At 34.8% G+C, this 23,205-nt stretch overlaps 1 pseudogene; it reads left to right on the top strand.

Annotated features, from left to right (window-relative positions):
• The first annotated feature begins 16,207 nt into the window (after window positions 1–16,207).
• On the top strand, window positions 16,208–16,326 carry LOC120617171 (uncharacterized; annotated as a pseudogene).
• Window positions 16,327–23,205: the final 6,879 nt, after the last annotated feature.

Genomic DNA, 23,205 nt, shown 5'->3' with positions numbered 1-23,205 from the left:
GGTCTGTAATATAAGTGAAACAACTGGTGTTGTCTGGCAATTTTCTTTATCAACAGTATTTGAAGACTTATTTGAGTTTGAGAAAAATAATTCATACTTAAGGAAGACGTTTTCTCCTAATTGCTTGAAAGATTTTCAGGTTTCTGATTTTCCAAGCAATATAGTGTTTATAATAAATCCCTTACAAGTCTAGCACAGAAGAAAATTTTCTTAAATAGAAGCATTTTTTTCTAATATTTTTATTCTAATGATAATAGTTTCCATGGTTTCTTTGCAGCATTCTAGAGTGGAATATGAGTGGCATAAGGCAAAGTTGTGATTGTTGAGGGTAAGAGGACATTGCAGAGGAGTGTGTTGGCGTTGATGTTGGTTTTATTTCCAGATTCTCAGCCCTGTAGAAGGACTGTGTGTAAATGTGCTCATGGAGTGTTAGATTTCATTATTTATTTATTTTGTTTTCTTTCTCTTAAAATGAGGATAGATGCCATTGGAAAAAGAGAAATCAACCACTTTTTAATATAACCAGGAGTTAATAGAACAGTATAAAATCTATATTTCATATGGCTCTGAGGTTAAAGCTAAAAGCGACCTCTACCCTACGATTGTGTTAAAATGTTTGTATGAAGTCTTAATTGAAAATTATTAATTTGATCATGATCATTTGTAGCAATTTTTATACTTTTATAATTATTTAAAAGTCCAATCATTTTAAATATATAGGGAAATTATGCCTCTCCTCTCTTTTTCTGTATAAAAGTATAAAAACTGAAAAATAAAATTAAAGGAAACTTCTTGTATATCTTCTAATTATAAGCTTTAGGAGATATGATGTTGCTGGAATAGAGCATACATAAATAATTTGTTTCTTTTCTGGGTTAGAAGAATTAAACATTTACATTACTAGGGTGAAGAGTGGTCTGAATTAACTCTCCTAAAAGACCATTTCAGTGCTAACTTCAATACTGAGTCAAAGTTCAAAATTTTAATAACTGAATAATATCATGGTTACACAACATTTTAAAAACATTTGTTTTATGTGTTTTATGTATACATATATTTGAAATATATGCTGCTGTTTTTCTTATTCAAATGATTTCTAATCTTATCTTTCTGAATTTTTCTAAATTTTATAAGAATGTGAAAAAGAACCATTTTATTTTATCTGGTAAATACAAAGTTACATTCTATAGTGGTACGGGGGACTGGAGAAGATTTCTTTATAACCAGTGCAACTTGCTCTGTCAGGCTTTTGAACTTTCCTATAGATGTTAGTTTGATAGGCACGAAAAGCCACAGGGCATCCTTACTCTCCTGGGTCCTGGATATCTGAAGTTCTGTCCCAGGAATTCTGGCAGCATCCAGGTGGTAGTATGCTCCTTTGGACAGTTATCATTTTCATTTCTGGGAAACCAGTGTGAGGCAAAGAATTCTCCATGAAGCACTCTGCTGCTGGGAAACTGACTCTAGCCATGAAAGCAATGGTCTCCAAACTTTCTGTTTGTGCACTCCTTAATGGAATTTGAAAATCAATACAACCCTGGCCGAACTTTAAGATGACATCTAAAATGTGTACAAAATATAAATAATTACAAATTGTGTAATTTCCAAATTATTTTAAATATTAACCTTTTAAAATAAAATTGTTACATAATTTTAAAATGTATCCTATGGAATATAAATACCAAAGTAATTTGATCCCCTGTCATCATCCATCTAAAAAATAGTAGTTCGTAAATAAGTTCTTATTTAACAATTGGAAATTTAAAATCTTTGTTTTTATTTATTTATTTTTAATTAATTTATTTTTTTTATTATGGTGACATTGGTTAACGAAATCCAGTAAGTTTCAGGTATACAATTGAGCAGTAAGGCATATATATATATACATATTGCATTGTGTCTTTATTTTTTTAACTCATTTTTTCCATTTCCCTTCCTCACCAGGTTTTATACTAATTTCATATACTTTTATTCATATAACATAACATAATTTTATTCTTGGAAGTCTTTTATTAATGACCTTAGTTTTTATATACTCCTTTGCAGCAAATATATAAACCAAACTTTACTTTTTAAATTTCCAAAAGATTCTAAATGTTAAAAATATTTTTCCTAGGTGATATCACAATTATTATTGGTTAACAGCTGGGCAAAATAAATTGTATAATTAAATTATGTTTAATATGAATATATTACAATAATGATAAACATTAAAAGTAATAAAAAGCAATGTTTAAAAAATACTTCTTTTTGATGTATATCTCTTAGTGAAATGGATCAGGCAAGGTTTTTCCCCGTGGATCTGTATATCGATATTACTTTCTATTAGAATGAGTTCAGGGTTAGATATTAATTTTGCTATTTCAATTGAGGTTAGTGCTAAAAAATCCTATTCGTGGATGAGAATGGAAGGATTTATATTATAGTTATGACACTTAATTCTTGGAACTTTAAACAACTTTATGCCCAAATTTATATATTGGTTGATTATACAAAATTAAGTTTATAGATTTAGCAACTGAAAATTTGTTTAGTCTTTATTCATTTTTGTGGGAAGCAAAGAATTAGAGATTATCTGTGATCTGTTACCCAGACATGAAATTCTTTCACTCCTCTATGCTTACACCAGCATGGTACAGTATTTTCAAGTATCTATGTATTTGGTGTCACTGCTGAAGTATCTTCACTCAGGGTAATGCAGTAGATAAAAAATGTGATTTTCTTCTGTAAGGTGGCAAAAGGGCAATTATAAGTAGAGATGTCTTAACCATAGACTCTTTCTTAGGTAAGAATTCACAGGAAAGGTATGATTCTGAAAAAATCCTTAGCACCATCCGTGTCCTTGGAAAGTCTTTGTAAACTTTTATATGAGTACTCTTGTTTGAGGACCACTGTCCTGAAGCATCTGTGGTCTCTTGGTGGTTATTAAAGGACAAATAAATAGGAAGATGTGCTGTTTTCATAGCTTTGCTACTGATGGTTTTTCTATAATATTTTAGTTAGTGATTCTTACAGCCCTGTCTTAAGGTAACTAACACCATAAGTTGATGTAGTATAGTAAGAAATGCCTGGACTTGAATATCCAAAAGCATGGTTTCAGCAATTAGCTTTGTTCATCTAGGAAACTGGCTCTGTGCCTCTAGGAGACATCTCTTTAATTCTCTGGGCCTCAGCTTTCTTATTTGAATGCTGGACCAGAACTGTATTTCCCAAAAGCTGAATGACATGATTTTAGGTGGTACATTTATACACTTTCCCTATTTGTTGTGTATTTCTTTGATTGTTTATCAGGAAAGTATAATCAGCATACTACAGCTATGATTCTTGAATATAGTTTTTTTAAAATGCATCTTTAAAAAAATAGTTGTTTGGTTTTTTTTTAAGCACATCTATTTAAAAATAATTAAATAACTAGGTATGTAAAAATCCATGAACATGGTATGGGAACTAATGAAGTTTTAGAAACATAAAGTAGTTACAATTGCTATGGTTCCACCAAATTCTGGTGTTGTATGATTTCATGAAAAAGATTTGGAAGTAAGGAAAAGGAAGGGAGGAAACAAGGAAGAAAGAGAAGGGAGAGAAGAACTTTAAGAAGGATATATTTTTAGGTAGGCTCATAAAGTACCACAGTTATAGATGGCAAATATTAACCCACATAAGTAACACCAAGACAAGTTCAAGCATATTATTCAGCAAAGCATTCACAGATAGATGTTTTAAAGGCAGAATACCAATTATGCGAGTCAGGCTTTCTCAACTGGCTGGGCATGAGCTAAAAATCTTCACTATGCCTACACAGCCAAGCGATGTGGAAATTTGATGTAATTACCCAGGCAAGGCAGGCAAATAAAACTTACCACAAAACTCAATGTACTGAACCATCTTTACTGATCAAATTACTCAAGTAATCTATGAACCTCCTTGTCACATTGCCTATGTTGCCATAGCCAATTCTAATGCTGGAATTTTAATTAAGACAGCTTACTGAGAATAAATGCCCTCCAAATAAGTGTGGGTTTTTCAGATTAGTGAAGAAATTCAACTTAAAAAGTTAATCATTACTCAGAGATAAAGAATAGATTGAATAACTTGGTATTAATGTGAGCAATTTTCTAAGGCTTGTAAATCTTCAGTGTGATACATCCAGCTAGTGATTTTAAGACATTTTTAGCTTCATTATTCTTCCTGTTGTTGTGGTTAATTTTCCTGAAAAATTTTAAGTAAGATATTAAGAGTAAAATCTACTTTTGTTCTTCTTCTTCCTATGTCCTAATTATTCTTTAAGAATCAATAAAGTGAAAATTGTTTGGCCAAATAAAAACCTACACACACACACACACACACACACACACACACACACACACACACACACATTTTACACAGGTACACATAAACACCGCCAAACAGAATTTATTTTAACAGTGCCATAGTTATACATATTAGTATGTAAAAAATGAACCTCAGTTATGCCTTAAGCTAATTCCTTTCATTTCTTCTCCCATAGTGTTTCTTGGATCTCAAGTGCCTTTTATCAAAAATAATCATAGTAACCTTATATTTGTGGCTTTACAAAGCACTTTCTCACCCATTTTCTCTATTTAATACGGCAACCATATGTGATAAGGATATCTAAAGGAGAACTGGTCAATTTCTCTGAACATTTCCTTTTGCTAGAAAATTTCAGCATATTAAGAAAACAGTACTAATAATAGCTGCCATTTATCAAATACATTATTACTAGAGTGTCTTATGTGTAAAAATCTTTATTATTCCTTACAACATGGTAAAGAGACATTATTTTATTCCATAGATTAGTAAGCGATGCTCTGAGGTTAATTAACATGCACAGGGATATACAAATAGAATTGGCAGAGTTAGGATTTGAACCTAAATTGATCTTTTTCTGAAGCCAGAAGGACTTTCTTCTATGCTACACCACTCCCTTGTTACTAATGGTTCCCACTTAAAGTCTGTTGAATGAAATCTAATACGATTCATATATGCTCTTTCCAGATGGGCTTTGAGAGCAGATGTCAGTTGAAATCCCTTAGGTTGTTAGGATCAAGTAGAAAAGGTTGGAAATTTTCCAATTGACTATGAGTAATAATGAGGCCATCTGGGTAATATATAAACCCATTCACACCAATTCTTCTCCAAATCTCCCAGAGCATTTTTATCTAGCAGAACAGGCCAGAAAAGGCTATCTGGCTGCCTGAAAGACAAGGTGGGTCAAGAGGAGCTTTGCTCTAACACAGGCAGGTCATTCTGCCACCAGTACAGTCCCGGAAGGATAGGGTTTTAATAAGTGCCTGTCTTGGGACCATCTAAACATGGATTGAGCCATACCACCATAGTAGACTTCAGTTCCCCTAAACATTCTAGCATGGGGAAAGCTGGCAATGTGAGCATTCAATGGCAAAATATCTGTGGATAATGCTCCCTAAACACATGCAGGTTGTCATACTCATTATCAATGGAAGGAATCATATACTATAGACATTCTGAGTACTGGTCTGTTAAATCTACATGCAAATTGCCAAGTACTATGTCAAAAGTTAACAGTAGCAAGCCCATGATCAGAAAATGGAAAAAGGCCTGGGCTCATTGCTAAGAGGGAGTTAGATAATGCTAATAAATCATATTTGGGAAGCACTTTCTCCATTTGTTTCATCTGATCTCTAATATCCCTTTGCAGCAGAGTATGATGTGTTTTATTCTTCCCTTTTTCCAAGTTAGGAAACAGGTTCTGGGAAAAACTAAAATGTATTGAATGCTAATGTGTCTCAGGCTCTGTTTTTAGAACATGGCTCGTATTATCTTGTTTAATCCTTGCAAAAAGCTTAAGAAGAAAATTTCATTGTTACTCTATTTATTACATGAAGAAATAGAAGGTTAAAGAAGTAAATCACTACTAGTCATGTGGCTGGTAGGTGTTAGCACAGACCAATCTGAGTCCAAATTCCTTTAGCACCATGCTACATTTATTTGATAAGATTTTAAGGGATTTGCCCAGAGTTCCTAATCTCAAACCTATTTCTATTCATTCCAAAGTCCTTTATTTTTCCATAACCACATTCTCCTTAGTATTGAATCTGGTAGTGGATTTTATTAATGAAAGTATGGATTCTTCCTTTCTAAGAATCTCTAAAGTGCAGTTATTTACCCTAATAAAGGCATATCCACCAGGAACAAATCTTTTCTGAGCACCCTTTTTCTGCCCCACACTGTAATAAATACTGCTGAGCTCACTGATATCTTCTGGAGTTTCCAGCAGCAACATGTTTCTCTAAAACCAATGAAAATGGGTACTCATACCTTTTCAGGTTACGTGTTTACTGTTAAAAGGAGTAGGAAAAGACAATGATTCCATTTCCCTTTGTGCTCTCTTAGGAGCAGAGTTAGAAACCCAGTTTCTTGTCTATGAATTATACACTTTGTAGGTCAGGCAAATTGGTGGTCACCTTCAGGTCCCAACCTGCAGAACAACCCACCTCAGGAAGCCTCGTCATACAGGGAGGCGAGTGTGCCAGGCTCCACAGACCTGGGCTTGCTGGTGGAAGGCCTCTCCAGCCAAGAACGGCACAGCCGGCAAGGGGTGGTGGGAGGTAGGAAGCAAGCTCAGGGCTGGCAAGTGTGCAGAGTGAGTCACCCCTTTGATGTGGAGTGGTTATTCCAAACACAGCAAAGGTGAGCAAGCGTTTCCTTTCTCTGACTACCCTGACAACTACGACAACAGTTCCTTCATGTAGGAAACTGAGTCACGGGACAGGAAGGCTTCAGGGTTGCAGGAGAGGAAATTGTTAGTCTATATTGCAATTATAAGTTTTGCTAAAATGAATTTGGTCTCAGCCTGGTAAGACTTCAGTCTGCCTCATGTAAATAAGCTAGTTCTCTCCTCATTTCTAAAATCTTTCCCCACCGTTCCCCATTCTTAGTGTGGATGCCAATTGAGAGGTGTCCATATACAGCAGGACCATTCGGCAGAATTAACTATTTAAAGGAATCAATTAATTTTAGTAAAAAGGCAACTCTAGCACATTTGTGTGATTGTCTTACTTATAGAATGAAAATGCCACAAAGAAAAGATCGTTAAACCCATTGATGGCTCCGGGAATGTCTGGTTCTTTCATTAGAACAGAAGATTCAAATCCTGGGTCACATTGGAGCCATCTGGCCCAGTCTGGATGGATCTAGTTTGACTGTAGAAAGCAGAAGAAAAGCACTGCCTTTGCTACTGGTTTCAACTTTGGGCCAGATCATCTGTTGGTATCTTGGCACACCTCCTGCTGCCTTCTGCACTCTCCCTGGAAGCTGGAAGACTACATTTCCTTGACCAGTGGAGTGAGAGACACTCACATGAGATTTGGGAGGTGAAAGAGAAGTCACCATTATTGCTCTTGTAGTAGCAAGAGGCACAGTATCTCTGGCAGAAAGCAGACCTGAAGTTTTGCCGGTAACTTTTGAGAGCCCTCTTGCTAATCACCCACTTTGGCACTGTAGGCAGCCAAGATACTCGATGGAGCTTCCTTGCACTTCCATCTAGAAATTCGTCCTTTTCAAGGTTTTTGTATTTTCATTGTATACTATTTCTTGTGGCAATGAACTACAAAATTTACTGCCCAGTTATAAAGTATATTTCATTTATTAGCTTCTATTAAAAATATTTCAAGGAATGAATGGTTGTTGTATGCAACAAATCATGCCTGCGACATATTGTAAAACCTAAAGGTAGTTATTAGTCTGTATAAGAAATGTATCCCGTATCTGCCTTATGTCTATCATGATGAAGGTTCTCTCCTCTTATATGGCTGAATAAACTGTATGGACTGCTAAAAAAAAAAAAATTCGAAGGCATCTCTGGTATATTTTTATTTAAATATATATTTATCTACCCTATGCCCTTCATCCTATCTTGGATATTGATTTTATTTAGATTTAAGAGTTCCGATTGTTTAGTCTTTCCTTAGATCAGAGAATATAAACAAACACACACAACCTGAATTTTATTTTTTTAATTTAGTAAGCCCTTTCTGAACTTTCTCTGAGCAAAAAGTAGAAGAAAAGAAATATAAAAATGAGCTGAGTTCTTAACAATAGTATCCAAAATTTTGAATCATTTAGGTCAGAGTGAAGAGGCAAGATAAGACTTGGAGAGAAAATGTCATCTTTGTGAATTAACTTCCTTTGTTCACAAAGATTAGGCTTACTCTTTGTTCTCTCGTGTCTCTTTATCTTTGTTTTATTTTCATTTCCCAACCAGCAAAGAAACTATGCTTACTTTTAGACACTACTTACTTGAAGTTCGACACTGTGGGTAAGGTGACTTATTCTGAATAGCTTAAACTCTAAACTTTGTCATTGTTGGGTATGCATCTAATCAAAATGGAGTGAATAAAATATGAGATTAATAAGCTTGACATTGTTGGATATGCTTTTGCATGTGAAGCACACTATAACTGACAGAATTGTTCTGTGAGATTGCGAATGACAACGTTTGACGACTTTCTCAGAAAATAAGAGTTTAAATGTTCACTGCCCAAACGTCATCATGTGTCCTTTTTTGTGTGTGTTGTGCCATATGAGATTTTCAGTATAAATTAGAAGTCACCAGTGGGAATCCCAGGCCACAGACCAAAGATGGCCTATAGATTCATATGTTCGTTATTAATTAATTCATTCAAAAACCATGTATCAAGTTCCTACTATGTGCCAGACTCTGTTGTAGGCACTAGGAATACAGTCATGAGCAAAATAAACCAAAATGTCTGCCTTCAAGAAGCTTGCATTCTACTGTAGGAAGAGACAGAAAAAAAAAGTCAAAGAAATAAATACATATATGTTAGATGGTAATAAATTGTTTTTAGTAAAATCAAGCGGGAAAAATACATAGGGAATGTGGGGACAGGGTGTAATTTCAAATAGGGTGACCAGGGAAAGTCTCACTGAGAAAGGGACATTTAAAACAATACCTGAAGGAAGTGGAGGGTGAGTTATGTGACTTCTTAAGGAAAGGACCGTTCAGGTGAGGAAAGTGCTGGTGTAAAGGCTGTGAGACAGAAGAAGGCATTGCCCATTCAAGGAACAGCTGGACAGAATGAGTCAGGGAGTGAGTGATAGAGTGAATGGAGAGCTGTAGGAAGGTCAGAGAGGTGATGAGGACATACTGGTAGTCGTGGTGAAGACTCGATATAGATGTGTTCTATTAGTCAGTCCATTGGTTTAAAAAATTAATTAGCTGCTAACATTTAAAAAGTATGATATTTTATGTAAGAATGTTGACTTTAATTCCTTTAGAAAAAATATAATATTTGGCAACACTAGATGTATATTACCACATTGTGACCACAATACTGAGCAGTAGCTGCCCCCTTGATGTGATTCCAGGGCTCCCCACTGACCCTATTTTCTCATAATTGGCCTGCTCCTTTAAGATCTGAAGGGGTTTTTGTTTGGTCTCCTATAAATGAAGGGGTGATTTGGGAGTTAATTTAGTAAAGTACATAGAATGCCCTTGGAGCTGCCTTGGTCTCTTCCTAGCCAAAGTCTGAATGGAATGACCCTGGGCCTTAGGGGTTCCTGTTGTGGCTGAGAGTCCAAGGGGCTCTTTAAATGACCACAAGCCACATGTATTTATGTGCAACAAGAATGACTATCTCAGCACAGCTGCCAACTGTACACTCAGGAAGACATGTAATAGTGGATCACCATGTTATAAACAATTGTTCCGATTTTACTTTGGGCATGCAGAGTTGTCTTTTGGTATGAGATGGGTTTTTTATTGTTTGATTTTGTACCCAAATTTAGTTTTTTTTTTTTGTAAGATAACATTGAAGAATAGAGTTTAGTGGTATATCCATGTGCATGTGCATGGTGGAAGTGAGCAGGGAAAAAGAGAAGGAAGGGTGTTGTTCATTATCAAATCAAAATAAAGGATGCTCGCTCTTTAAATTTGTATTATGCTTACCCTCTGCTAATTATCAATACCCAAGAACTGATCTGGACCTTTTGAGAAAACTACAAGGCTTAAAAATGATCAAATGGCCTCTATATGGGCAGTTTTTTCTTCATTATAAAATATATTTACCCATGGGCTGATGACTCAGAAGCTATTATATTTTTATCTTCCTAATTCTACTAGCCAAATTTAGGGTTGAGTCAACCAAATGCTTCCAAAATGAGTTACAGAATATACACTGACTCATGAGAGATGCCATTATATACAGCAGACTTGTTCTGGGGCAGTACCAACTTGTGCCTGGGACATTTAGGTATTTAGTGTTTTATTTTAATTAAAAGACTATGAGTAAAAATGATTTTTATAGCTAACCTGCACTTTAATAAGTCTGCATTAAGGAATAGTCATTTAAATGACAGTTTAGAAAGTTCAAGTTAAATGCTTCAGAGTAAATCTAACCGCAAAATATTTTAAGGTAAAAGATAACAGAAGCAACCCTAAAGTTCTGGCTTTTTGACATCTCCTCTTGAGCAAGAAAAATGTTTACAAGAGCAAGAACTTCCTTCTAAAGTAGGTCTAATGGGGGTTCATGGCTTGCTTAGGAATTGTGGTTTCTCTAGTTTAGCAAGTATACGGAAATAGCCTCCACACAGTGAAACACTGAAAGAACAGAATCTCATTGGGTAGGGAAAGAAGTAAAGGTAACTGCAGCTCTGGCTACGGTGAAGGTAAAGCAGAGAACTAAACATTTTGTGACTTTAGACACTGTAAATTGTTGATGTGAAAAATGCAGGACACAATTGTCAACATTCAATGTTCACTATGTTGATGTCCTAGGATTTCATGAAAAGGAAACTCCAAAACAGAAATTTGGGGGCTGGAAGTTTATTGGAGGTGTCCTGGGGAATAACACTCATGAAAGAGTGAAGGAAACAGAACTGGGAAGAGGGAGGAGCTGAGCTGCCATTCAGTAGGAATAAAGGTCTGGGGAGCACCGCGTTAAGATGACTTTCAGAATTGTCCTAAATTGAGGGAAGCAGTCCGCTTGGCCAAAGGCATTCTGTAGAAGGGACTCATCTGTGAGGTTTCATAAGCCAACGCAGCAACAAATGTCTTGGTCATTTAATATGATGAATTTCCTTGGTTGTTCATGTTTCTTAGAACATCATTGATTATTATCATTTATTTATTTATTTTTGCATTCAAAGAAAATTCTGGTCAAAAAGCTTACTTAGTCATAGCTATAACATGTTTATCTTGTACTTGCTTGAAGTTTTATTAAACTTCATCTCACACCAGGATTTTCATGGGGTAGCAAGGAACAGTATACACACATATTGCCCCTATCTCATCTGTTAACACATACACTCATTGTCTAGTTCTCTACTCACAAAATAACAAATTCAAAGATAAAATTTCTATGATTTTCAAGACAGCGTCGGCAATGTATTAAATCAAGTTCGTGATGGATGCTTATGTGACTGCAAAGATTGCATGCCCATGAAGTTGACTCAGGCCGTGGGACTTTGTAAATTATTTAATCTCTCTGAGCCTCAGTTTCCTAATCTGTAAAATAGGGGTAATTAAGCCTAGCAAGTGAATTTAAATGATTGTTAGAGAACTAAAAAAGACAATGTATGTAAAGTTGCTTTGTAATATGGGATGGACACTAATATTTACTGAGCTCATACAATGAGCCCTGCTCTAGCCACTCTAAAATCCTTGCCTCAAGACCACCCCAGGCACTCTTTAGTCCATACGCTTCTGTATACTTATTAGTCTTAGAAAACAATTCTTGTATCTCCAAATTCCTTTTCCTGGTAATACTTTTTCCTCCTTCAATTCCAGCTTTGATGCCGCTTAATGCAATAAATGTTAATTATGCACTTAATATGTGCCAGATGTGGTGCTAGGGGCCAGAATGGGGTTAAAGTTAGAAACCCTGATTTGCATTCCCAAGACTGGGTACTTAACCCCCTCCTGTGAACTTACCTCTATATGTATCACATGATGTTATATTGACTGTATGGCTGCATCTCCCCTAGACTATTTCCTTGATTTACTCAACATAGCTCCAGTGCATAACACTGGTACATAGTAGATACTCAATAAATACTGTTGACTGACTGAATGAATACTAGCCATTATTGGAATTCAAGGTGAAAAGGATGAATCAGCAGCAGTTGAAAAGATGATCTGGACAAGGAGAGAGAAATGGACTAAAGAAATAAATGTGATTATAATCCTTAGCATTGATAGTGAGATAAATAGCAATAAAAATTTTAACACACAAAAGCCATTTTTGCACCTTTATTTAACGCAGGCACTGAGTTACAATCTTTTTGTACGTTATCTAATTGAATATGCTCATGTCCTACAAGATGAAAACTATCAATAACACTGCTTTTCAAATGAGGAGGCCAAGGGTTAGAATAGATAAATAACTTAGCAGAGTCTTCCAGCTATTGGGGTGGTGGAGCTTGGACTTGACTTCAGATCTTTCAGCTCCAAAGTTATTGCATTAAGAAACGAGATATTAATGACAGTAAAAAGTGATGAAAACGAAGGCAGAAGCTCACTGGATGAATTGGAGGTTGTGGCCAGAAGACAGAGTATTAGATGTGAAGATATTTTAGAAGTAGACAGTCTATCCAGAGGATGACAAGACACAGAAGAGCTGGTGTGTCAAGGTAGGGAAAGGCTATTGGCAGTGAGCAACTTCAATCGCTCGCTATGAAACATAGTGTCTAAATTATATCCTAGTTAATCTCTACGCTCAAATTCTCTCTTTTCCACAAAGAAATCTTTCCCGATTCTCTCACCTGGAAGGAATTTCTTCTTCCTTTAAACTCACATAATTCTTTCTGTTAACTAAATCATAAAATAATATTCCTGCTACTTGTATATGTCTTATTTCCAGACACAACACACCCACTAGAGGTCTACTTCATCTTTAAAATTTTCTGAAACATTTGGGATGGTTTCTTGTATATATAAGATGCTCCATGTAAAAAATATTATATACATTAATAAATACCATAAAAATAAAACTCCAAACATTTTTAAATTTTCAGATGAGGAGTGACTTTAAGCTTTCTATTCTGTCCAAATGCAACATTTTAAGTGCTGTTTGTGTTCCTTGAAATTTGAGACCCTTCTGAAAAGTATATGAAATTATATTGATTTTTAAATAATTCTATTGCATTTCTCAACTCAGTTTTGACACTGATGACATATTAGACATTCCAGATGTAAGTTGGTAGCATTGCAAATTTTTCCACATAAGCCAATAGTATAAAAACATAAATTTTTTCACTGAAATGTACCTACCAGTAATCATGACTATATGATTACCTTATATTAATTCGCAGTCCAAAGAATTAGAAAATTCTACTGACATTAAAAAACTATTAAAGCAAAGAAACCAAATACACTATAAGTCTCAATCTTAATTGGCATTTGATTTATTGACAAGAAATGAAGATGAGGTTTTGGTAGATTTCCATATTAAAAAGAAAAGTGAAACCAAGCTTTCAACTTCCATAAAAATTAATTTTCTTCCAAAGAGGAAAACTGTTTGGTTTGTGTTATTACTGATGAAATTATATTTAACAAATAAATTATTGTTATCTTATAATACTGAACATGTTTCTATTGAATTCAGAAAAGACCAGTTGAATTCAGGAGAAACCTGTGAATGCAGCTGAATTTTAAATGCCAACTGCACCTGAGTATATTTAAAATGATGTGCTTTATTATTCAGTTAAAATCCTCTGGTCATAAACTACTTAGAAATTAAAGTTGATGAATCAGAACCTAGGTTGCAATGCAAAATCAAATTTCTTTTATTTGGTGAGTAGAAATTATGCTCCAGCATGATATATAAAATCAAATATCGTTAACATTGATTTGTTTGCTAATTTGGCAATTCAAATCTTCATTTTCAAGCATGGCAATTTTATTAATCTGCTTGGGCTGTCATAACAAAATACTGTGGACTGGGTGGTTTAAACCACGGAAACGTACTGTCTCACAGTTCTAGAGGTTGAAAAGTCCAAGATCAACATGCCAGCCAATTCAGTTTCTGGTGAGAGCTCTCTTTTTGGCTTGAGAAGATCACCTTCTCTCTGTGTCCTCACATGATGAAGAGAGTATCATGGTGTCTTTCTTTTCTTATAAAGGCACCAGCCATCTCAGATTAGGACTCCAGTCTTATGACCTCATTTAATCTATATCACCTCCTCACAGGCCCTATCTCCAAACCAGTCAAATTAGGGGGTAGGGTTTCAACATATGAATTTTGGGGAACACATACATTCAGTCCATAACAGAAATTATATTAATTTATTAAATGATATATAGTCTACTAATTATCTAGCTATTGGTCTATTTAAGTTGGTTTCAAATACATTACATCATGCCATTAGTTCTCAACTCTGGCTGCACGTTAGAATCATCAGGAGAGCTTTTTAGAAAATACCAATGCCTGGGTCCCACTTCCAAGAATTCTGATTTAATTGATTTAAAGTAAAGCCTGAGCATTGGGATTTTTGTTGTTGTGGCTGTTGTTGTTGATGATGATGATGAGGTTCCTATTTGAAAAAAAAGTGATATTATGTACTTTATTCATTCATCTATATCTGAAATGTGTCTAAGCTATGCCTTAGTTTTTTTTCCATTGAGATAAATTTATACACAGTGACATACACTGGTCAATATAATTCAGTAAGTATATATATCCATGTAACTACCACCCCAAACAATATATAATTGTGTCATAGCCGAAAGCCTTATGATTGCCCCTTCCGATAAACCCCCTTTCTCCATAACCAATCATAACTCTGATTTTTTCACCACAGATTAGTTTTGCCTAGTCTTAAACTTCATATAGATGGCATCATGCAGTATATACTCTCTTGTGTCTGCTTCTTTCATTTTAGTAATTTATATTTATCTGTATTGTTGCATTCTTGCTTATTCTCTTTTTATTGTTAAATAGTATTCCATTGTATGAATATATCATTATTTGTGTACCCATTCTCCAATCAATGGGAATTTCTGTTGTTCCCAGCTATTATGTTGCTAAAACTTTCTCATGCATGTCTTTCTCTGGGTATATATACTCATTGCTCTTGAGTACAGAATATGTGAAGGTTTAACCTTATTAGGAAATGCCACACACTTTTCCAAAATGGTTGTATCACTTTACACTCCACCAGCGATGCATGAGTGATCCAGTTACTCCAAATTCTTTTGTTGACTGCCATGGTTGCTCTTTCATTTTCACCATTTTAGTTGGTATAAAATGATATCATTTGGTTTTAAAGTGAATATTTCTATGTGCTTGTTGACTATTCATGCATCCTCTCTTGAGCATTATCCAAAGTTGTTGTCCATCCCTTTAAAATTGAGTTTTTATCTTTTTGTCATTTATTTGTAGCAGGTTTTTATATTCTGAATAAAAGTCCCTTGCATTACAAACATTTCCTCCAGCTTGGCTTTACTGTATATATTTGTTAATGTGCTGGCTTTTAGAAAAAATTTCCAGATGCAGCCAGGATTGAGAACTACTGCCTCTTGCCATATATGTAGTTTGTGTTCTTCTCCCTTTCTCTAGTACCTTTAGATAAGGGTTATCATTTTTTGGCAAATTTGTTTCCTAGTTGTTCATTTATTCAATAATTTTTCCATCATGTTGAATTGGCATTAATTTTTATTTGGCTATTTTGCCTTAATTTTGGCACCAGCTAAAGTTTAATCTTGAGTAAAATATGACATATTCTGGAAAGCATACAAGATTGTAGTCCAGTTGAATGTTAAATCAATCCAAATGTGATCACTTCTTATTTTAATGAGTTGGTTTTGATACTAAATTCTGCCAAATCCAGAGTCAGCCTTTTCCTTCTGTAGGTCTCACAGTTTTTAAAATTTATGTTTCAATTACAGTTGACATACAATATTATATTAGTTTCAAGTATACAGGTAGTGATTAGACATTTATATGACTTACAAAGTCTAGTATCCATCTGATACACATTTAACCACTGCATTGTAACTGACACAACAAACACAAAATAGATTCCACTGTAAATTACCTTCTAGGTATATTATTACAGAGACTAGATAAACTTATTCAAAAATACTTCATTTGGCTATATTTCACAAACTTTTTTAATGTTATGATGATAGGAAATTTTACAGTATATAATATTTTTAATTAGCTTCTTTATTTTTTAAAGTGTTAGAATAGTCTATGGCCATGCCATCCTGAACAAGCCCAATCCCATCTGATCTCAGAAGCTAAGCAGGGTCGGGCCTGGTTGGTACTTGGATGGGAGACCACCTAGGAAGACTAGGTACTGTAGGCGTAAAAATAAATAAATAAATAAATAAATAAATAAATAAATAAATAAATAAATAATAGAGTGTTAGAATAATAACATGTTAAGTTCAACAAGGTCATCAATTTCAAATAATGGAGTCAAATTAAATTGAAAGGAAGTTAATGTATCCATAAGCATGAGAGAATGGTTATAGAGACATTATGACTTTTAGTGAAATAGGTCATCCTCAATTCTTCCTTCTCTTGCAAACCTTTCAGTCCATCTGCCACCATTCAGTATCTCTCTCTAATTGTTTCCCCAATATTCACTCCCTTTGTCATTTCTTTCATTATCTTCAATCATTTCTCACCTTAGTTTTTGCAAAAGCTGTCGAAGTCGTCACCCTCACACTGGACTGATTCTCCTGTATTCATTCTCTGAACCAGGGTGATATTTCTCAAATAAATCCTAATCACGTCATCCCTTTGTAATGGTTCCGGAAGATCTCTCACGTTTCTAAGATAAAACCCCAAACTCCTTAGCATGGCAACCAAGTCCTGTTATAAATCAGTCTTCTAAATTTATCAAGCTTTGTCTCCTGCACTTGGTACTACATATCTCCCATGCCAGACACACTAAATTCTCACTTTCCTTCTGTGCTTTTACACATATTGATATTGCTTTTCAAGATCCACTTCTCTTATACCACCTGGTGAGATTAGCCTTATTCCAGATGCAACACAAATATTGCCTTCTTGTTGAAAAATTCCCTACTTCTTGCTTTCCAGGAGCCATCTACAAAAAGATAATGTGTAAAAATTCTATGCAGATTGGTTTCTCTATAAAAATTCTCCTGTGAGACATTGAGATACAAAATTGATAGAATTAGAAGGTGATGGTTAAAAGAGTTTGGAATCAGAGCTGAATTTGAGATCTAATTTCTTGGATGTTCTGTGTCATTTGGGGAAAGTTCATTACTTGAGATTCCTCATTTATAAAATAAAATTACATCCACCATAAAAGGTGGTTGTGAGGGTTGAATAAAATCATGTACATAGAAGAGCTTAGCACAGTGCCTAGAACATAGTAGACTCTCAATAGATGATAGCCAGTGTCATTTTTATTATTATCAATGGTTTATATTTTTATGTGGAAAAGGAGAAAGATATCCAAAGGTTAAATATTAAATAGGAAGAGAAATATCTCTTTTAATTAGGTAGGAGAGAATTAGAAGAGAATGGGTACCAATGCACATGAATGTGGATTACAAATTAAAATCCCTTTCCCATTTTCCTTAGCAATACTTAGTTGTATAGAACAAAAATCAATATATTAAGAGCTCTGAAAATATATATAGTAATATGTATTACTATAAAATTGCATTAAAATGGCACCCATCTAGAATTCTATATGTATATATACATATGTAAGCAAAATTATTTGTTTAGAGAAAATTCACTATGCTATTTGCATTCCAAGGCTAAGACAAAGGATTTCTTTTTAAAAATATTCCATATCGAATGTCATTAACGTTCAATATTGTGTCCAAAGAATCTTTAGTGACCTAGAGTGAGGAAGGTAAAACAGAAATGACTCATTAAATAAGTAAAATTGCTTGGAAGTCTTGTGGTTTATATTAAAAATTAATCTAAATTTTGCTCATCAATACATTGGTATATGTTTTAATATAAGAATATTTTTACTTAATGTGAAGAAAACATTTTTGGCCTAGGAAGATAAGTCATGTTCCACACTTACCCCTAGCACACTGCTAAAACTCCTTGATTTGGGATAAATCAATGTTTTGAGATCTAGACCAAACAACAACAAAAAGTTTACTAAAATCGTCACTTCTAATTATCTTAAGATTATATTTATAAAATATTGTAATCACACAATATGATCATCATACAAGGTGACTATTCAATTTGATTTTTTTATCAATAAAAATAGCTCTTATGTATTAGTTATAAAAAAAAAAGGTTAGCCTGTAGTTTTCAACTTCAATTTGGTTTAAGTAATAATAGTAATAATGTTGATGAATATTTCCTAATAAACATAAATGTAAAATTTTTAAAATTTTCCTGTGAGAAACGCTCAGATTTATTTCTTTGCGCATATAAGTACCATGAATATGCTGACATATTATGCTAGAGAGAAATTATTCTAATGACTTTGTACAAAATAATACACTAGTATACTATATAAATAATAATGAACATCAATTATTATGTAGAGAGAAAATAGATAAATTAGTCTTTGTTTTAGAAAGGAACTTGCTACAGGATTCCTAATATGCTCCCCTAGGTATGATTTTTAACCTCTTATAAACTTATAAGTTCCTCTGAGATCTGATTAAAAGCTCCAGAATTCATTCTCCAGAAAATAAATACACATCTTTTCACATAAACCACATTTTGGATATAATCTTATGAATTTATAGACCATGAAATTTCTTTCATGAATCCAAGTTAAGAAGCATTCCTCCCCTAGTGTATTTAGAATGTATTTGTCAAAACTTCAATTTCCAAATCACTTTTTAGGGACACGAACAACATACAGCAATCCGGCCAGCTAGCTGTAAAAAATATATGTACATATACTTTTGTAAGAGAAGAGACAACTTGGTGCCTAGTAAAGGCCTTTTTATGGGTGTCATAGACGCCAGGGGCTGGAGGGAAGCCTGTGTATCTCCCTGGTTCCAGCAGGACTGCCTGCCGCTGGAGCTTACCTTGGAAAATCATCCTCAACTCACTCCAGTCTCCACCCTTCCTTTACCTGGGATAACATTTTAACTAAACAAAAACCCGGTGAGGAATATCTTTTGGTCGCACCCTTCTTCTATTTATTCACATTGTGAAAATCTTTAGCAGATGTGATTTGCTTGGGTTCTTCTCTCGAGGATATATTTACTTTCTGGATTTAGTAATAACCTTGTATCGTGTACCAGAAAGCAATTATTTATGCATTCCTTTAATAAATACTGATTTGCTTAGCACAGTGTTATAATAGGGAGTCCAATGAGTAAAATCACAGTCCCTGCCCTCACAGGGCTGACAGCCTAGTGAGAAAGATAAACTATAATCAGAAAGAATAGCATAAAAAATCAAGTCATAGTGCTATTCAGGAGAGGTACATGGAGCTATAAAAAGGTATAACTGCATTTTGGACAATTCAGAAAAGGAATTAAATGTGTGAGATTTAAAGAAAGAATGAGAGTTAACCAGATGAAATAAGTAAGAGTAGAAAAGCATTCCCACGCAGAGGCCTGGTTCTTTTCTGTGTCCTGACTTGCTCTTACCTTAACCTGATCTGTGCTCTGATGTGTCTTGTTCAAACAGCTTGTGCAAAGGTCCTGCGGCTAGAGAGCAAACTAATTGTAGATGCAGGCATAGTTCCTATTGCTTTTGCAACTACAAACTTTTTTTTCAGTTAGACTCAGGGCCTTGAGGTGCATCTAAGATTGAAAGATTTCCTCTCCTTATGCAACTAAATGTGGAGACAGTGTGGCTAGAAGAAGGAGTTGTGGATCTCAGCATGAGAAGAGATGGCTACTGCCAGATGTGTACTTAAATACTCCCTTCTCAGGTCTTGGTGTTTTCACTGTGATAATCCATGTAGGAACATTTTAGCAAATATTTTTACCAGGTAGCTGTAAAGAGACATAAAGTGTAGTGAATGTAGGTAGGGTGATAATTTCAGCAGCGGTGCTGATATTCTTTTCTAAAATCCTATCCTGCTCAATGTTTGCCATAAAGTGATTAAATGGCAGCCCAGAGCTTCTTCTATGTGGCAGGGATAAGAATGGAGAGGAGGTATATGAGCCTGTATGGAAAACATCCATTTGTGGGGGCTTCCAAATAGAACAAAACTATTGCCAGTGTGTGTGTTGCGAGCAGGGTGGGATGGTCTTTAAGTTCAAGTAAAAGAGCTAGAGCTAGGAATTTGCAGAACATTTTAAAGAGAAGCAAAACGTACTGGAAAAATCGAGTAAGAAACAATCTAGACATACTTTGAACAAGTTTAATGCTTAGGCCAAGGTTCGAGCAAGACAAACATCTGAACAGAGACCAAATTGGTAAGGCAAGAGCAAGTCCAGACACAGAAGAAGATCCTCGCTGGACCAGCACAGCATCTCTTCCCCCAGGCAGACCTGTAAGAATCATCTTTAGTGTCTAGGAGTATAAAGTTGCCTCAGCACCCAGCTTATGTTCTCTTGAGCATGCCGAACATACACAAAAAATAAACTTTTTCTCAGCCTTGTCTCAGAAGAGGGTTTCAGACATTCTCAGCAAGTCCTTTTTTGCCTTCATAAACTCCTGAGTAAAATAAATTTTTAATAAATTTTTACAAAAAGATACCTCTGCTTGGTAAATCCCTCCTAGCTATTGTCCGACACTTTGATAAACTTTGAACACAGTCAGGGGAGGAATTAATCCCAACTGAATCCTATCTTGATTCTTGTTTGGTAACCAATGTGTTACTTTATATGGCATCTTGTTAAATCTTCATGTTCTCTCATTCACATTTCTGGAGTAAATTGTTTATTCAAAGACAAAGCTAGTCAGAATGATTTTGACTGAGCCAGCTACTCCCAATGTTTATTGATACATTGCTTTCTAACCCATACTAAGCGTTGCCTATCTCACTCACTGATGAGGTTAATATGAACTCAGCCCAGTGGTCTATATGTTAAGTTGTTTCACCTTCCAGCTGAACAATGCGCTCCTTTAAGAAGCATCAGAGAACCAAAATTACTAGATGAGACCTGACTCAACTTGTTCCTCTATTGTAGCATAAGATTAAAGCATTTTTTCACCTGCTTCCCCCCCTCACTTAATCCTCTATCTGCTGATTCATAACAGCTGTTAAATAACTAGACATTTAGGTAAAGGCAAATTGAACCTATAAATCAATGTGTGTGATATAATAACCAACTCTTTCCGACACAGCTTGCTTGCACTGTCTTGGTTTGCTTCTTTTATGCTGACTTCAGCTGCAGCATCTGTATAAAGGGATTTAGCAGAATTGTAAACACTAATCTCCGTGCTGCTAATGTCATTACAGAAATGGATGTAAGTAAATGAAACTCACATTACATTCGTAGAGATGGGGTGGGAGATTTTTGAAGACATATATTTCCTCCAAGCTGTCACAATCCTCCTCCTGAATGTGAATATTTGTTAGGATTGTCTTGGTCGTGAACCATAGAAGCCATAAGCAGCTAGTTTTGGCAGAGTAGAGAAGTTATAAGGATACAGAATGTCTGGTCAACCCAGTTGCAGAGAATGCAGTGCAAACTTAGAAGGGGACTGACACCATAATCTGGAAGCCATAAAGATTTTCTCTCCATTTCATCTCTTTTGCTCAATTTATCTATTCATTTTCCTTGCTCTTTATTGACTAGCTTTCTCTATAGGAAGACACTGGCTGGTTGTTTGGCAAACCCATTTTTGTTTTCTTCTGGCGATACATCTAGACTACATTTCCCATTAGGTATAGCCATGTAGCTTAATTCTGGCCTCTTCTTCAATACCCGCCCATAAAAACTTCCTATGCAATCTCTATTCTCTCTCTCTCCATCTGCCAGCAGGATGAAGACTGAGCCCTTACATGAAGATGGGAGCCACAGGTTAAAAGGAGCTTGGGCTCTGAATAACTGCATGTCCTCCTCTTCTGCTAAAAACCCTCTCCCCACAACCACCATGGACTTGATGTGCCTAAGAAACAAAATTCTATCTTGTTAAGTTCTATTTCATTCCGTTAAGCTATTGAGATTTGGAGATTTATCTTTTCTAGAAGCTAGTATCACTCTGAGTCTCCTTTCTTGTTGTGAAAAATTCCCAATCTACAGCTTCAGAGCTTATATTTTACAAATACAGCACAAAAAATAAGAAAAAAAAATCTCTCCATTGGTCTTAATTTAAAATTTTCAGGAATCAGACTAATTAAACTAATGGGTCAATTCCTACCCTTGATACAATCAACTTTGGTGAGGGAGATGGAGTTACCATGTACAAAATGTCTATTAGACACTCCATCATGGGAACATGAGCTTTTTTTGTAAGTTTAGAGGGAAGTCTATAGCTTTATTTTTTTTTAAAAAATTAAAAAATTTTTAAATTATAATTGACACTCAATATTATATTAGTTTTAGGTATACTATTAAGTTTAGAGGGAAGTCTATAGCTTTATTTTTTAAAAAAAATTTAAAATTTTTTAAATTATAATTGACACTCAATATTATATTAGTTTAGGTATAGTATTAGTTTTAGGTTATAAATGTCTAACATAATGGTTAGACATTTATATAACTTATGAAGTGATTCCCCTTGATAAATCTAGTACCTACCTAGCATCAAACTCTGCTATTACAGTATTATTGACTATACCCTATGCTGTACTTTACATCTCCATGACTATTTTGTAACTGCCAATTGGTACTTATCCTTTCACCTTTTTTCACCCTCCAAACCCCCTTTGATCTGGCAATCACCACTTTGTTCTCTGTATCTATGAGTTTGAGACAACATGATAGACCTAGAGGGTATTAATTATGCTAAATGAAATAAGTCAGACAGAAAAAGACAAACGTCATATGATTTCACTTATATGTGGAGTCTAAAAAACAAAGTAAATGAACAAACAAAATAGAAACGAACTCATTGAATGTGATCTTTTTAAGATATAAAACCCAAACTGAGATTCGTGTTCCTCTTCCAGCTCTGCTGCTAATTTGTTGGATAATCTTAATCAACTCACTTAAACACTTTGGGCATCAGTATCTCCCCACCCCATATCAAAATAAGAAATTTAAATTGTCTTCTGCAGTCTTTGTAACTTTAATGTTACATACCCATAAAGCTTCATGCTGTGCCTAGAATGCAACTCAACTCTTGCACAGTGAAATGAGAGTTTCCCTAA

The sequence above is a fragment of the Pteropus medius genome, unplaced genomic scaffold, assembly GCF_902729225.1.
Source record: "Pteropus medius unplaced genomic scaffold, Ma_sr-lr_union100, whole genome shotgun sequence".
In the NCBI taxonomy this organism is placed as follows: Eukaryota; Metazoa; Chordata; class Mammalia; order Chiroptera; family Pteropodidae; genus Pteropus; species Pteropus medius.
Note: the sequence above shows the minus strand (reverse complement) of the source record. Positions and strands in the feature narration are given on the sequence as shown.